The following is a 16,733-nucleotide window of genomic DNA, read 5'->3' as shown; positions in this document are numbered from 1 at the left end:
ATTATTTAACAAAGTGATTATTTAACAAAGGATTCATGTATGTTTTGTCTTTGCAAAATAAAACTGCTTTTTGTATTAGTGACTGGAAATAATTCAATAGTCAAAAATTTATTGGCTTTAGACTAAATTTACTAGTGGTATGAGTAGTCTACTGGGAGTGAAAAAATGAATGAGAAATTTACATATATCTTCCATCAACACACAAACTATGGGTCAATCAAACTGTGGGTCATTTATTATGTCAACTATATGGCGCATTTAGTTCTTGAAAGTAATTAGAAACTAGAAGCAGGCAGGGTGTGTATTTGTTATTTCAGAGCTACAAAATATTAAATTTCTTGCTTAAGTTAGCACTTCTACATATGGAAGATCTAACTATAAATGTGCACTGACATAATTTTCTTTGAGTAGTTCGAATTTTTTTCAGAAATAATAAAATGAAAAGCTTTATAAGGTCATTTAAAGCACTCAATTCTCTGGAAATAGAAGAGACATCAAACCAAATGAATACATTCACCACATCTGTTAGGGTATTAAGTTAAGGTGACATTCCCCTCTCTAAGCACAGAATTTTCATCAAGAATTTGTAAGACTTACCAACATTTTGAGTCTTTTTTTTTTTGGGGGGGGGGGTCCGGTCATGGGGCCTGAACTCTGGGCCTGGGCGCTGTCCCTCAGCTCTTCAGCTCAAGGCTAGCGCTCTACCACTTGAGCCACAGCGCCACTTCTGGCTTTTTTCTTTTTGCTTATGTGGTGCTGAGGAATCGAACCCAGGGCCTTGAGCATGCAAGGCAAGCACTCTATCACTGAGCCACCTTCCCAGCCCAACATTTTGAGTCTTAAAAATATATATCTTAAAAAATATATCTTAAAAATTGTTTATCAATAATGATGTAACTATAAAAATGTTGAAGATATAAGGATACAATCAAAATAGTTGTCTATGAAGATCACAGAGAGCCAGACCCCTTTATAAATGCCTGCAAAGGAAACCGAAACTACCAAAACCATTAAAAGTTAAATACATGTAGTTACTAATTTAATTTTATTTATTTTAAAAGTAAAGCTAAAATATACAACCCGTACTCAATAAATTGCTTATGGATAGGGGGAAAATAGGATAAGAAAGAACATTTTGAGACCTTACTAAAATAATTAAAAGATCCAATGTAGTCAGGGGAAGTAGACTCAGCCTTGCACTTAGCAGCACAGTAACATTAACAGAAGATTATTGATAAGTGTTTCTTCAAAGAATGAGTAAACTGGGGCTGGGAAGTTGGTTTAATGGTAGAGCGCTTGCCTTGCATACCTGAGGCCCTGGGTTCGATTCCTCAGCACCACATAAGCAAAGAAAATAGCCGGAAGTGGCACTGTGGCTCAAGTGGTAGAGTGCTAGCCTTGAGCTGAAGAGCTGAGTGACAGTGCCCGGACCCAGAATTCAGGCCCGACAACCGGACCCCCCCCCCCTCCCGAAAAAAAAAAAAAGAATGAGTAAACATGTAACTTTTCATATTTCAAATACATTGATATTAGAATTGTTTATTGTAATTGTATAATGCATCTACATATTAATATGTACTTTATCTATTAAATTGACTACAAATATATACATAAGTGTCTTTGGAAGACAATGAAATAAAATAGAAATCATTTGAGTTTCAGAATCAGAAGATTAAGTCTACTTGCCTGATAAGTGTAATGGGACATTTCAAACATTTTGTCACCCTAAGGTATGTCCTGATGATTTACAGTTAATTCATTCTACTCTGGTCTCAACATTGCCTGTTCTTTTAGTTTTCAGTCAATTTTGGTATATTTTCATCTCATAATAGGAGAACATAAGAAAAATTCAGAATAACAGCACTGGCACTAATTGTACCCCTGAGATGTTGTAAGAATTCCTAAGGATTTGAAAATGTTAGCAGAATTATACCTTAATAGACAGTGATTTTTAAAATCACTATTCTGGGTACATATTATGTATTCAATAAAGTATTTTTATATTACAAACTTTCATATGTTCATCATCAAAACTAGTAAAGTATGGAAAAAGATGAAACAAGTTAAAATCATTTTCTGATAGCAGGCATTGTTAGAATCTGGTTATAGCTACTTACTGTCTATTTCTCATATTTGGGTCATACTAATTTTACAGTTTCACATGGAATTTACATAATTTCTTTCTTTCTAATTTGCATATTTTATAAAATTGCAACATTATTATAGTAATCCAGTGATTTTTTTTTTTTTTGGGCGGTCATGTGGTTTGAACTCTGGGCTTGGGTGCCGTCCCGCAGCTCTTCAGCTCAAGGCTAGAGCTCTACTACTTGAACTACTGTGCCACTTCCGGTTTTCTGAGTGGTTTATTGGAGATAAGAGTCTTATGAACTGTACTGCCTGGGCTGGCTTTGAAACATGATCTTCAGATCTCAGCCTCCTGAGTAGCTAGGATTACAGGAGTGAGCCCCTGGTGCCTGGCTTAGTGATCATTCTTGTATGGGGATTGCCAAATATAATGCCATTAGAGTAGATTTATGTAATTGTATAGAGTTAAGTATTATAGGTTATTACATTAATGTATGGGGATGTAGGCAGTTTTGATCATCTTTTCTAGGGAAGTCTGTGTGTATGTGTTTATATAATATGTGTGTACTTATCTAACATCTATCTATAGTTTAAATCTATCTAAATATACCCATCATGTATCTGTCAGCTATATCTATCTCACTGGATACTATCTATCTATCTATCTATCTATCTATCTATCTATCTATCTATCTCTATCCATCTATCCATCTATCTGTCAGTCATCTGTTTATAACATTGCACAAATAGCTTTTAGCTCTATTTCATGGTTTTGTTTTTTAAATAATAGCTAATTTTGGTTATATAAGTTAATGGACTGAGTTTTTAAATATATGTTTTTATAGAATTATCTGTAAAACATATTTTGTTATATAAGTATTTGAAATTAATTTCTATATGTTTTGACAGATAATCCAATTTATTTTATCCTTAAAAATTCCAATAGAAACATTCAAGCAAAATTAACAGGAAAGACTGTACAACTTTGCAATAGGCATCCTGTAATTTTGTTTTGATTCAATAGAAAAATAGAAATATAGTTTACAATTAAGAATTCATTTCAAGTGCTTTGTGTAACAGAAATTGCCTATCAGTTACTTATTAAAAACTGAGCAATATAGAATGAAACATAAAATGAGCTGAAGTTGTCCACAAAGAATTCATATAAGAACTCTTCTATTAAAGGGAAAGCATGCCTCGTTGTAAAAAGTGAAACAGATGGGAATACAACAATACAACATGCCGAACTCAATCATATCAAGAAAATATTTTGAAATATTCTCAAGTGGAGAATTTAAAATGATGTTAAATTGTGTAAACCACCAGCTACAACTGCAAGCTATATCAAGAAGTTAACAAATATGTGTCTCCAGGTATCTGTTTGTATGCATCATGCAACAAATCAATGCAATAGCCTTCATCCAAAAAAAAATAGCTATCATCAAACTCTGGTTGAACCTATATAATGATACACTCTAGGATATTTCCAAACTGGTGGTACAGAAAATGACAAGGGATTCATCATGGGCAAGATGTAAAAGGCAATAGAGAGATACTAAAAGGGAATGGAAATTCGGAGCTGGGGATGAGAAAAACAACTACAAAATGAGAATATCAGATGGAATCAAAAGAAAAAAACTTTTGCAGCTATGTAAAGTTTATAAATAGTACACAGTACTTTAATAAAAAATGCAAATTTTGTTTGGATATATCAAGGGTTTGTATGTACATCTTCTTTGGTTCTTAGAACTCTCCATTACCAATGCACCCACAAACTTTTGCTCAACAACAACCAAAAAAAAAAAAGCTAAATTTCCCACTTATAGTGGTTTCTAATAAACAGCAGAAATAGTCAATATAAACACCAGAAATGCTAATTTTCTTTTATAAAAAATGTAATAGTGATGTACAGAAGGGTTACAGTTACATAAATCAAATGAGTACAATTCTTTTTGAACACTGTCATCCCTTCTCTCATCATTTCCCTGATTTTAACCTCCCAACCTCCCTCCTGCCCAAGTTGTATAATTTGTTTCCAACATAGTGTGTAGTGAGTATTACTGCTGAATTGGTTCACACTTTCTCCCACTGTTTCTGTGCTTCCCATTCCTTTCCCCAAATGAGACAAACTTATATACAAGACAAAGTGTATATTTTCTCTAGTTTTCTTTTTGTTATACATTTTTTTGTCATTTAAAAGATTATTTTATAGATTATTATTGTGAAAATGTCATACAGAGGAGTTACCATTACATGGGCAAGGTAATTGTTTCCCCTTCCCATCCCTTTCCATTCCTCCTCTCCCCCCCTCCCGCCGCCGCCGAAGTTGTAAAGTTTGTTTTTCGACATAACCTCTCTAAATCTCTTTGTTGCAATGGGTCCACCGGTATCCCTATTTAAATAATTTGGTTTTTCCCTTCCCCTCCACAAATTATACCAACATCAAATACAGTGAAAACAGGGGTTATGCATGGGGGTGGGACATACAAAGCAACATAGAAATCATCTTATAAATATGTTAGAAACAATTGCACAAAAGAAAAAAAAACATTTGAATACTTATCTTGGGGTTCATTTCGCCTAGCATCAACTTATCTGACCGTTTATGCTTGTCTCAGACATATACTATTTATTGAAAATAAGGAAAACCATGGGACCTATGTTTCTTTGGGCTGGGTTTACTTCACTTAATAGAATGTTTTCCAAGTCTTTCCGTTTCCTAACAAATGGGGCAATGTCATTCTTTCTGATGGAGGCATAGAATTCCATTGTGTATTTATACCACATTTTCTTGATCCATTCATCTGCTGAGGGGCATCTGGGTTGAATTCTTATCTTAGCTATGGTTAAAAAATGCTGCAATAAACATAATTGTGCTGGTAGCTTTAGTAGGGTCTTGTTTGTGATCATTCCGGTAAATGCCCAAAACCGGGATTGTCATAGGGGAGCTCTATATGGAGTATTTTGAGAAACCTCCATACTACTTTCCAAAGTGGTTGAACAAGTTTACACTCCCACCAACATTGCAGTAAGGTTGCCTTCTGTCCGTATCCTCTCCAGCATCAGTTGTTATTAGAGATCTTGATTATAGCCTTTATAACTGGGGTAAGGTGGTATCTCAATGTTGTTTTGATTTTCATTTCTTTTATGGCTAGGGAGGTTGATCATTTCTTCATGTGTCTATTGGCTATTCTTCTTTCCTCTTCAGAGAAGTTTCTCTTTAAGTCTTTAGCCTACTTATTTATTGGGCAGTTGTTTCTTTGATTAATTGTTGTTGGGGAATTTAATTCTTTGAGTTCTAAGTATATTTTAGATATGAGAGTCTGGTCCTTGTATGGCTAGTGAAGATACTCTCCCAAACCGTGGGCTTTCTATTGATCTTGCTAGCTATGTCCTTTGCCAAGCAGAAGCTCGGCAATTTCATGCAATTCCATTTGTCCAAACTTCCTTTGATTTGTTGTGTTTCTGGGTCTCTATTAAGAAAATTTTGGCCTGTGCCAAGGAGACCTAGGATTTCTCATAATCCATCCTGTAATGTTTTCAGAGTGTCTGCTTTGACTCTGAGGTCTTTGATCCATTTGGAGTTGATTCTGGTACAGGGTGATACATTAGGATCTAGCTTTAGTTTTCTACAAGTAGTTAACCAATTTTGCCAGCACCATTTACTGAAGAGGCTATCTTTCTTCCATTCTATTTTTTTTTTAGCTTCCTTATCTAAGATTAGATGGCTATAGGTCTCTGGGTTCATTTCTGGGTTTTCAATTCTATTCCATTGGTCCTGAGGTCTGTTCTTGTGCCAGTACCAAGCTGCTTGGAATACTTTGGCTTTGTAGCAGAGTTTGAAATTTGGTATTAATATTCCTCCAGCACTGTTCTTTCTGTTAAGGAGCATTTTTGCTACTTGGGGTCTTATATTGCTCCATATGAATTTTTGGATTGCCTCTGCTATTTCCTTGAAGAATGAGGTTGGAATATTGATAGGTATTGCATTGAATTTGTAGATAACCTTGGGAAGAATTGCCATTTTCACGATGACGATGTTGATCCTTCCAATCCAGAAGCATGGGAGGTCTTTCCACTTTCTAAGTTCTGTTTTGATTTCCTTTTTCAAGTTTTTAAAGTTTTCATCATAGAGGTCCTTTACTTCTTTGGTTAAGTTAATTCCTAGTTATTTTATTTTTTGTGGGGCTATTACAAATGGAGTTGCTTTCCTGATTTCAGCCACGCTTTTCTTATTGTTGACATACAGAAAAGCCATTGATTTTTGAGGATTAAATTTATACCCTGCTACTTTGCCAAAATTTTGAATCAGCTTGAGTAATTTGGGAGTGGAGTCCATGGGATTCTTTAAATAAGAAGGTCATGTCATTTGCAAAGAGGGAGAGTTTTACTTCATCTTTCCCTATTTGGATCCCTTTTATGTTTCCATCTTGTCTTATTGCTGTAGGTAGGCATTCTAATACTAAATTGAAGAGAAGTGGAAAGGGTGGACATCCTTGTCTCATTCCTGAGTTAAGAGGAAATGACTTTAGTTTTTCACCATTAAGTATAATGCTGGCTATAGGTTTGTCAAATACAACCATTATTGTATTGAGGAATGTTCCCTGGATTCCTAATTTTTCCAGAGCCTTCATCATAAAAGGGTGTTGGATCTTGTCAAATGCTTTTTCTGCATCTGCTGAGATAACCGTGTGGTTCTTATCCTTGCTCTTGTTAATGTGATGAATTATATTTATTGATTTGCGTATATTGAACCAGCTTTGCATACCTGGAATGAATCCTGTTTGATCGTGGTGTATGATTTTTTGGATGAATTGTTGAAGTTAATTGGCCAAAATATTGTTGAGAAGTTTTGCCTCAATGTTCATCAAAGAAATGGGTCTATAGTTCTCTTTCTTTGATGAGTAACTGTCTAGTTTTGGGGTGAGGGTTATGACGGCTTCATAGAATGTGTTCGGTAGTGAGCTTTCTCTTTCAATTTCATTAAAGAGTTGGAGGAGTATTGGTGTGAGCTCTGCTTTGAAGGCCTTGTAGAATTCCACTGTAAATCCATCCAATCCTGGGCTTTTCTTAGATGGGAGGTCTCTTATTCCTGTTTCTATTTCAGTGCTTCATATGGGCCTGTTTACATGGTTTAACTCATCTTGGTTTAGTTTCAGCATGTTGATATTTGTAGGAAAAGGTCCATTTCTGCCAAGTTCTCAAACTTATTAGCATAAAGGTTTGAGAAGTATTCCCTTATAATCTTCTGAATCTTGGTTGTTTCTGTGGTGATGTTTCCATTCTCACCTCTGAGTTTATTAATTTGGGTGTGTTCTCTTCTTTTTCTGATAAGATTTGCTAAGTGTCTGTCAATTTTGTTAATTTTTTTTTAAGAACCAACTCTTTATTTTGTTGATTATTTCTGTTTTTTTGGATTCTAATTCATTTAATTCTGATTTAAGTTTAATGATTTCTTTCTGTCTACTGGATTGGGATTTATTTTGCTGCCCTTTTTCAGGGAGGTTCAGATGTCTCATTAAATTGTTGGTTTCAGATCTCTCTAATTTATTGATGTAGGAACTCAGAGCTGTAAACTTGCCTCTGAGTACTGCCTTTGCTGTGTCCCAGAGGAGCTGGTAGTTTGTGTGTTCATTTTTGTTGAATAACATGAACATTTGAATTTCCTTTCTAATCTCTTCTATGACCCACTGGTGATTCAACAGTGTGTTGTTCAGCCCCCATGTGTTATAGGACTTTCTTTGGTGGCTTTTGATGTTGAGTATTTCCTTGTGGTCTGAGAGAATGTAAGGCATGACTTCGATGTTTCTGAATTTGGACAAATTTGCTTTGTGACCTACAATGTGGTCTATTTTGGAAAATTTTCCATGTGCTGCTGAGAAAAACATGTATTCTGATGCTGCTGGGTGAAATATTCCGTAGATGTCTGTTAAATCTACCTGATCTATGTCGTTGTTTAGATCTGCAGTTTCTGTTGAGTTATTGCCAAATTGATCTATTTAGAGGGGATAGTGGTTTGTTAAAGTCCCCAACAATTAATGTGTTTGGATCTATGTGAGCTTTGAGGGAAAGTCGTTATTCTTGGATAAATTTTGGTGCTCCTTTGTTTGGCGAATAGTTATTTAGAATTGTAAATATCCTCCTGAAGGAGAGATCCCTTAATTAGTATGTAGTGACCTTCTTTATCACTTCTCACTAATTTTAATTTGAAATTTATTTTATCTGATTTTAGGATTGCAACTCCTGCCTGTTTATGGGGGCCGTTTGCTTGGTAGATTTTGTTCCAGCCTTTCACTTTCAAAACGTGTTTGCTTTTATGGGCAAGATGTGACTCCAGTAGGCAGTAGATAGAAGGATCTTGCTTTTTAATCGAACTAGACATTCTATGTCGCTTAATTGGAGAGTTAAGTCCGTTAATGTTGAGAGTAAGACTGAGAAGTGTTTGGTAGTTCCTGCCATGTTATCCACCTTCTTGGGGGCTGTGACAACTGGGTTCTTCCTATGGTTCTTGGATTCTCAGTTTGGGTGTGGGTTCTTGGCCTTTATTGTGATCTTGTTGGTTTTCTATGTGTAGGACATCTTTAAGAATCTTTTGTAGGGATGGTTTGGTGGAGATATATTGTTTCAGTTTTTCTTTGCTATGGAGGTTTTTTATTTGACCTTTGGTTATGAAGGAGAGTTTAGCTGGATACAGTATTCTTGGTTGATAGTTGTTTGTCTTTAGGGCATGGCATACATAATTCTAGGCTCTTCTTGCTTTAAGTGTCTCTGCTGAGAAATCTGAGGTTATTCTAATTGGTTTCCCTTATAGGTGATTGATCCTTTCTCCTTGACAGCTTTAAGGATCTTTTCCTTGGTCTGAATTGATCCTTTGTGGATTACAATGTGACAGTTGGATGTCCTGTCTGGTCTGGTCTATTTGGGGTTCTAAAAGCTTCTTGTATCTGAATAGTCCTATCTTTTTGTATCTTTGGGCAGTTCTCTGCTAGGATCCTGTTAACCAAATTTCCTAGGCCATTAACTTCTGTCTCTGGGTGCTCCTCTACACCCATTATTCTCAGATTAGGCCTTCTGATGGTGTCTTCCAAATGTTGAATAGATCTATCATATTTCTTGGATTTGTCTTGGATAGTTGTATGTTTTTTTTCTATAATATCTATGCTGTCTTCAATCCCCAAGATTTGATCTTCTGCCTGGTCTAACCTACTATTAAGACTTTCTACTTTGTTTTTTATTTCTTTTCCTTCTAATTAGTTGGCTTCAAATTCTTTGTTGGAGCTTTGTTTTAGATCTTGTATGAACTTCTTTACTTCCTTAATTTGGTGTTCAGTGTTTATTCTTAAATTGCTTAGTTGATTGGTTATGGTTTCCTTGGACTCCAATTCTTTCTGTTGGGTTCCATTCAGCATTCCCTTTGTGGTGTCCCTGAATTCTTTCAGCTGTCTGTTTATGGATTCCATGAATGCCTCTATTACCTATCAGCAAACAGTAGATTTTCCCTTAGGGGCTAGCCTCTGAAACACTCACAGAGCCCAGCCTGGAGACATTCTCAGGGTTTATGTTTACTGAATTTCAATTGATTGACTAGGCTGCTGAAGGGAAGGGCAGCCTCTGGCTCTGTTTACCCAGCAAAGAAAGCCACTCCTCCCGGAGCAGAGGTATCTCTGCCTGGGTTGGGTGACTTTCTCCTGGGTTGAGTTGAGCCTGGCAGGTCAGGTCAGGTTCCTATGACCTGCTAATTGACTCTTTTGTTTTCTTGCAGGGCCTGAGTTGGACCTAGATGCTCAGCTGGGCCTTGTCTGTATCAAAGATGGAGATCTCAGGTGGTGGTGGGGGGAGGGGCAACCTTCCCTCCTCTACTCCCTGAGAAGGAGTGAGGATTTCAGGGTTCTACTCATGCCAGAGTCTTGGTTCCTCAGTCTTCTCTGGTCTGCCATCTGCAGAATGAAGATATCTGCTCCTTGTCAGTTCTTGCTGGTGTTGAGTATAATCCACTTGCCTGCTCTATCAGGCACCTTTGTCCCAGACACTCTCGGTTGTAGCTATGGCCACTGCTGCTGCCACGGTAGCCACGGCTACTTGCAAGTGCTCAGATCTGTCTCCTTGCCTGGATTTCCCTCTCTGGCCAAACTGTATTGTGATGGCACACTTGGTGTGATTCTCTAGCCTAGGACTGCTCACTGGAACACTAAAACTGCTTTCTATGTGAGAGCTTGTTTAGCCTCCAACTTCTTCTCCCCCATCTTTCTCTGAACCTTTTGTTATACTTTTTTATTGTAAAAATACTGTACAGAGGGGTTACAATTACAAGAGCAAGGTAATGAGTACATTTCCTATCAAGAATTGTTGTCTCCTCCTTTGTTTATCCCCTACCATCTCTTCCCTCCCACCTCCACAACTACCTCCCCCTTCTGCCTAAATTGTAAATATCGTTTTCAACTTAGTGTCTTGTACATCTCATTGTTACAGTGGGTCAAACTGTATCCCTATTTAAGCATTTTCTTTTTTCCCTTCCCCTCCCCAAATTAGAGAAGTGTAATTACAAGATGCAGGGCACCTAAATCAAATACAGTGAAAACAGGGATTATACCATGGGGGAGGAACATACAAAGAAAGAAGAAAATCACATGATACATTATAAATACCTTAAAAACAATAGCAAGCAAGAAAAAAACCACTTGTGTCCCTATCTTGGGTTTCAATTCGCTTAACATCATCTCATCTGGTCATATGTACATAACTTTTGACCTTTTCTACCTTTTCCAGACATATACTAATTATTGTAAATATTGGGCCTGGCTAAGACCTAGCTAACTTCACTTAATATATTTTTTTCCATCCTAATTTTCTTATATATTGGTTTCCAAAACAAATTAAGCTACAGATGCAACTGATTCAAAATATTTAATTAATTGATGGTGATGTTGGAAACCAGCATTTGCAGAACTTCCATGACTCATACCTGTAATCCTAGTTACACAGCGGTTGAGATCGGATTCTGGTTCAAAGCCAGCCTGGGCAGGAAAGTTTATGAGACTTGTCTATGATTATTTACCAAAAAGCTGGAAGTAGAGCTGTGGCTCAATTGGTAGAATGCCAGCCCTGAACAAAAGATATTAAAAGACAGCGCCCAGGCTTTGAGTTTAAGATGCAGTACTAGCTAAATAAATAAATAAATGGCAAATGAACACATTCATCATTTGGAGGAAGCATATATCTCTAGTTTTGTTTTAAAAAATATTGGCTATGCATTGGTACCTAAAGCCTATAATCCTAATTACTTGTGAAACTAAGCATAGGAAGTTTGCAGTTCAAGGCCAGCCTAGGTAAGAAAGTTCATGAGACTTTTTCTCAACCCACAGCTGGATCTAGTATGGTTCACTTTTCACCATGAATGACAGGAGAAGCTGACAGTAGGAGGGTAGTCTTTGCAGGCTGTTCCATGTACACATGTCCACAAGAAGGAAAATTGGAAGCTTGGATTGTTATCTTACTGGCACATAGTTGGGAGAAAAACCCTATCCTAAAAATGACCCGTGAAAAACAGGACTTGAAGTGTGGTCAGTGGTACTGCATCTACTTAGCATCCATGAGGCTCAGAGTCCAAATACCCATTACTATCAGTAGGAGGAAAAAAAAGGAGGGGTGGGGGAGCACCCAATCCAGACATAGTCACATATACTTGTAATTCCAGATACTCAGGAGGAAGAGGCAGGAGAGTTAAGAGTTTGAGGTGCTGTAAATTTGTTCTCTAAGAACCACCAGAGTCACAACTGAAGATCTGAAAATAAAGAATTGTCTCAGCAAGGCAAAATTGAATCCCTGTATAAGGAAGGTTCACCACTGGCAAACAAGCACATAGAGCATGCAAGGAGCTCTGTACTATCCCTAATACAGTAGGCCCCTCCCTCTACTCAAATTGACTAAGCTCAGGTTCACAATCTGCTTGGAATTGGCCAGTCTGAAGAAGTGAGGTTGTATTTACATAAAGTGGCCATTCAAAGACTTCGAGATAATATTAACAGTCTTAATTACTCACACCTGTTTTATTGAACAATCTGAGGTGTGTCTTAATTACTCACACCCACTGCTACTTAATTTTCTTGGTGACTTTGTCTTAGCGGAGTAAGATAATCAACAAGAGCCAAGCCACCAGAACAAAGCAGGACTGTTTTTTTTTTAATTTATTGTCAAGGTGATGTACAGATGTACATTTCTTATCTAACTTGTTTCCTCTTCCCTCGTTTTCTCCCTCTTTCCCTCTCCCAATCCTACCCTCCAGGTTGTACAGATAATTTCCAACATATTTCTTGTGAATATCACTGTTGCATAGTTTTCCCCTTTATCCTTTGTCTCACTATTTTGTTGTTCCCCTTTCCCTAGTTCAGATAATTGTATATACAATAGCCAGGGTACCAAAATTGAATGCAGTGACAACAGAGGATAAACCATGGGGGGGGGAGGGTACACAAAAGAACAAAGAAATCACACAGTACATTGAGAACAACAATAACAAAGCAAAACTTCTTGTGTCCATGTCTTGGAGTTCATTTTGCTTAGGATCACCTTATATGGTCATATGTACATAGCTATTGAGCTATTCTACTCATCTGCTAAGATTCTCCTAGAGCATACTAATTATTACAAATAAGGGAAAGCATGGGACCTATGTTTCTTTGGATCTGGCTTACTTCACTTAATATGATTTTTTCCCAAGACTTTCCATTTCCTTATAAATGGGGCAGTGTCATATGTCCTATGCCTCTGCCTCCATGAGATCCCATATATATATATATATATATATATATATATATATATATATATACATATATATGTATACACACTATATATATGTATATTACATTTTCTTGATCTGTTTGTTTAACAAGGGCATCTAGGTTGGTTCCATATCTTAGCTATGGTAAATAATGCAAAGCAGGACCTTTTAAAAATATTTTTATTTTCTTTAAGTGGTTGTACAAAGGAGCTTCCATTCACTGAAACAGTTTATGAATACAATCCATCTTGATCATTGTCACCCCTTTTCACCTTCTCATTCACCTTTCCCAACCCAACCCTTCCCTTACTTAAATTTAGATTATGTATTGAATTTTTCCTATGTAATAAAGCAGTTTATGTGCATAATACATGTTGATTTGTGTCATTACTTCAACACCTTCACCAGGCCTTTGACCCACTCCTTCATTATATTTCTCAATTCTGAGGTATATCCAATGATTGACTGCTACTCCCTCCTTCCCCACTTCATTCTTCTACTCCCTCCCTTTGGCCCCACCCTACCCTTTTGCAAGTACCTATTTCTCAGTATTTATTTTGTTGGGCTTTGACTTAGGCTTTTTAAAGAATTATACTATTTGTGTTCTCCATAGAGTCTATTACATATGAGTTAATTCATTTGTTACCCCTTGCTTACTACCCATCCTTTTTACTCATAGATTTACAGGCATATTCCAGACACCAAAAATGAGGGAAACCATGCAACCTATATTTCTTTTGGTCTGGCTTCCTTCACTTAATATAATTTTTTCCAAGGCTTTCCTTTTCCCTACAAATGTTATAGTATCACTCTTTTGATGGATGAATCAAATCTTATTATGTAATAATTTTCTTGATCCATTCATTCATTGAGAGGCACTTGGACTGACTCCATATCTTTGCTATGGTAAATAATGTTGCAATGAACATGGTTGTGGTGGTGGCTTTACTGTGTCCTTGGTTGTACTCTCTTGGATAAATGCCATGAGTGGAATTGCTGAGTCATAGGGAAGCTCTATGTGTACTTATTGAGGAAACTCCATACCACATTCCAAAGTGGTTGAATAAGCTTACATTCCCACTAACAATAGAGTTCCCTAAATCACATCCTTGTCAGCATTTGTTCTTGTTACTTTTCTTTATATCATTCATTTTTACCTGGAGTGAAGTGAAAGCTCAGGTTGTTTTGACTTCCATTTCCTTATGGCCAGAGATATTGAGCAATTCTTCATGTATGTATTGTCTATTTTTACTTCTTCTGAGAAGTACCTCTCTAAGTCATTAAACCATTGATTAATTGGGTTGGTGTTTCTTTGAGGGTCTCTTTTGGGTTATTGAGGGCTTATTTATTTTAGCTTTAAGTGAAGATGAGGCCCTTGTCTAATGGATAGCTGGTAAAACTCTTCTCTTATTCTGTGGGCTTTCTATTTAGCTTGTTAACTATGTCCTTTGCTATAAACTTTTAAGTTTGATCAAATCTCATTTATCCAGTCTTTCTAGAAGTCCAATTTGCTATCCATTGTGCCATAGAGCCTGTCAGTCAAAGAAACAGAAGTATAACACAATTTCAAAAGGAAGAAACTTACTTTGATAGAAAATATTTTCTCACAAAGGGTAGCTTAGGCAAAGTAAGAGTGAGAACTTCATTAAAACCAAAAGGAAAACAAAACAAAAGAAAACAAAAGGACTAAATAGATAGCTCAAGTGATAGAACCAAGCATGTGGCCCTGGGTTCAATCCTCACTACAGAAGTCCAAACTGTGTTTATGGAGCAGCATATTTAAAAAAAAATAGGCTTCAGATGCTGATCCAACTTAATGGTTAAGGCCAGCTAAAATGCTTTTCACCTTTCTTAATTCACTGGGATTAAGTTTTGAAGATAATATGAATAGAAGAATTAATGTACTTGATCCACATTTTTATTTTTGCTTTTGAGACTGGGTCTTGCTTTGTAGATGAGGCTGGCCTCAACTAGCAATCGTAGTGCCTCAGACTCTTGAACCCTTGAATTTCAGATGTACAATATCATGCTTGACTCCCACAATGAAAATAACTTCACACAGTTACAAGAAATCTGATTATGAGTTAGCTTTAATAATCTCTGCTTTTTGTGAGTTTGCAAAACATTTTGTCTTGTATCAGATAACGTTCAACTTCCAGAGAACTTAGAGGAGGAAATCAGTGAGGGAGTAGAGGCAAAAAGAGAGGCTTAAATGGGGTTTATACACATGATTGTAGTACTTCATATGCATGTATGAAAATGCAATAAAGAAATCTGACCAAATTGCTTAAAAAGGAAACAAGGAGGGAGTACATCATATGCCTGTTGTACAATGAGATGTACAAGTCGTTATGTCAAAAAATGAACTTTACAACTTTGGTGGGAGGGGTATGGGAAGGAATGGGAAGGGGAAAAAAGGAAGAGGCAACAATGCTTGATAAGAAATGTACTTGTTTTCTTGCCCTTGTAATTTTAACCCCTCTGTATGGTATTTTCACAATAATAATAATAATAAGTAAAAAAGAAACCAACAACTATTTTTTAAAAAGAAAAAATAGGGGCTGGGAAGTTGGCTCAGTGGTAGAGCCTTGCATGCCTGAGGCCCTGGGTTCGATTCCTCAGCACCACATAAGCAAAAAGAAAAAAGCCGGAAGTGGTGCTGTGGCTCAAGTGGTAGAGCGCTAGCCTTGAGCTGAAGAGCTGAGGGACAGCGCCCAGGCCCAGAGTTCAGGCCCCACGACCGGACCAAAAAAAAAAAAAAAAAAGAAAAAAGAAAAAAACCTACAATTTATACTAGTCAAAAAGCTTCCAGCTCTTAAATGTTGACAGAAAAATAGGAAATATTTTCTGTTGTTGTAATAGCCTATCATGTATTTTAAATTATTTAATAAGTAGTATTAGCTTTGTGTTAGGTAGAATAAGAATGAATTGGCTTGAATTTATTCTCTAGAGACTTAATTTCAACTCTTGTAATAACTTAGACAAACAGACACAAAGCAATTTGATATCCTCTGTTTTCATGTGGATAGTCTTTCCAATACCATTTATGGAAGAGACCTGTCCTTTTTTTCATTATGTGCTCTTGGTGCATTTGTCAGCAATTAATTGAGGTAAATGCTCATTTATAGGCTTTTTTATTCTTTTCCTTTGGTAGTGTATCTGTTCTATTGCCATAAAATTTTGTGATCTAATTCCAAAACAGCTAGTATTATGCTCTTGGCTTTGTTCTTTTTGCTCAAGATTTCCTTGGCTACTTTTGTCTTTCGCAATTCCATATGAAATTAAGATACTTTCATTTCATCATTAAATATTGTAGAATATTCATTGTTGAAACTTTGGTAGAGATTAAATAGGTTGTAGGGCATTTTAGGAAAATTAGTTCTTCAAGTCCTAAATATGACATATATTTCTTTTTATTTCTGTCTTCCTGTTTTTTATATTTTTCTTATTGTAAAGATACTGTACAAAGGGGTTACAGTTTAATGAGTAAGGTAATGAGTATATTTCCTATTGAGCATTGTTACCTCCTCTTTTGTTTTTCTGCTACCTTCCCTTCCCTCCCACCACCCCAACTCCTTTCCCCCCCATCTGAAGTTGTAAAGTTCATTTTTCAACATAGTGTCTTGTACATCTCATTGCTACAGTGGGCCAACCTGTATCCCTATTTAAGCATTTTGTTTTTTTCCCTTCTCCTCCCCAAATTAGAAAAATGTATATACAAGATGCAGGGCACCAGAATCAAATACAGTGAAAACGGGTTGTACGTTGGGGGAGGAACATATCAAAGAAACAAAAAGAAAATCACATAGTACATTGTAAGTATGTAAAAACAATAGCAAGAAAGAATAAAAAACTACTTGTGTCCCTCTCT

At 36.5% G+C, this 16,733-nt stretch overlaps 1 protein-coding gene across 1 annotated transcript in view; it reads left to right on the top strand.

The window, feature by feature from the left end:
- The window catches only part of LOC138804428 (inactive N-acetylated-alpha-linked acidic dipeptidase-like protein 2), a gene marked incomplete at its 3' end in the record, with an annotated part of 713,471 nt that overhangs the window by 283,891 nt on the left and 412,847 nt on the right, over positions 1-16,733 (top strand). The gene's annotated exons all lie outside the window — the stretch shown is intronic.

This window comes from Dipodomys merriami, unplaced genomic scaffold (genome assembly GCF_024711535.1).
Source record: "Dipodomys merriami isolate MVZ:Mamm:240054 unplaced genomic scaffold, mDipMer1.0.p SCAF_363, whole genome shotgun sequence".
In the NCBI taxonomy this organism is placed as follows: domain Eukaryota; kingdom Metazoa; phylum Chordata; class Mammalia; order Rodentia; family Heteromyidae; genus Dipodomys; species Dipodomys merriami.
The sequence above is the reverse complement of the archived record's forward strand: the minus strand, read 5'-3'. Positions and strand labels throughout refer to the sequence as shown.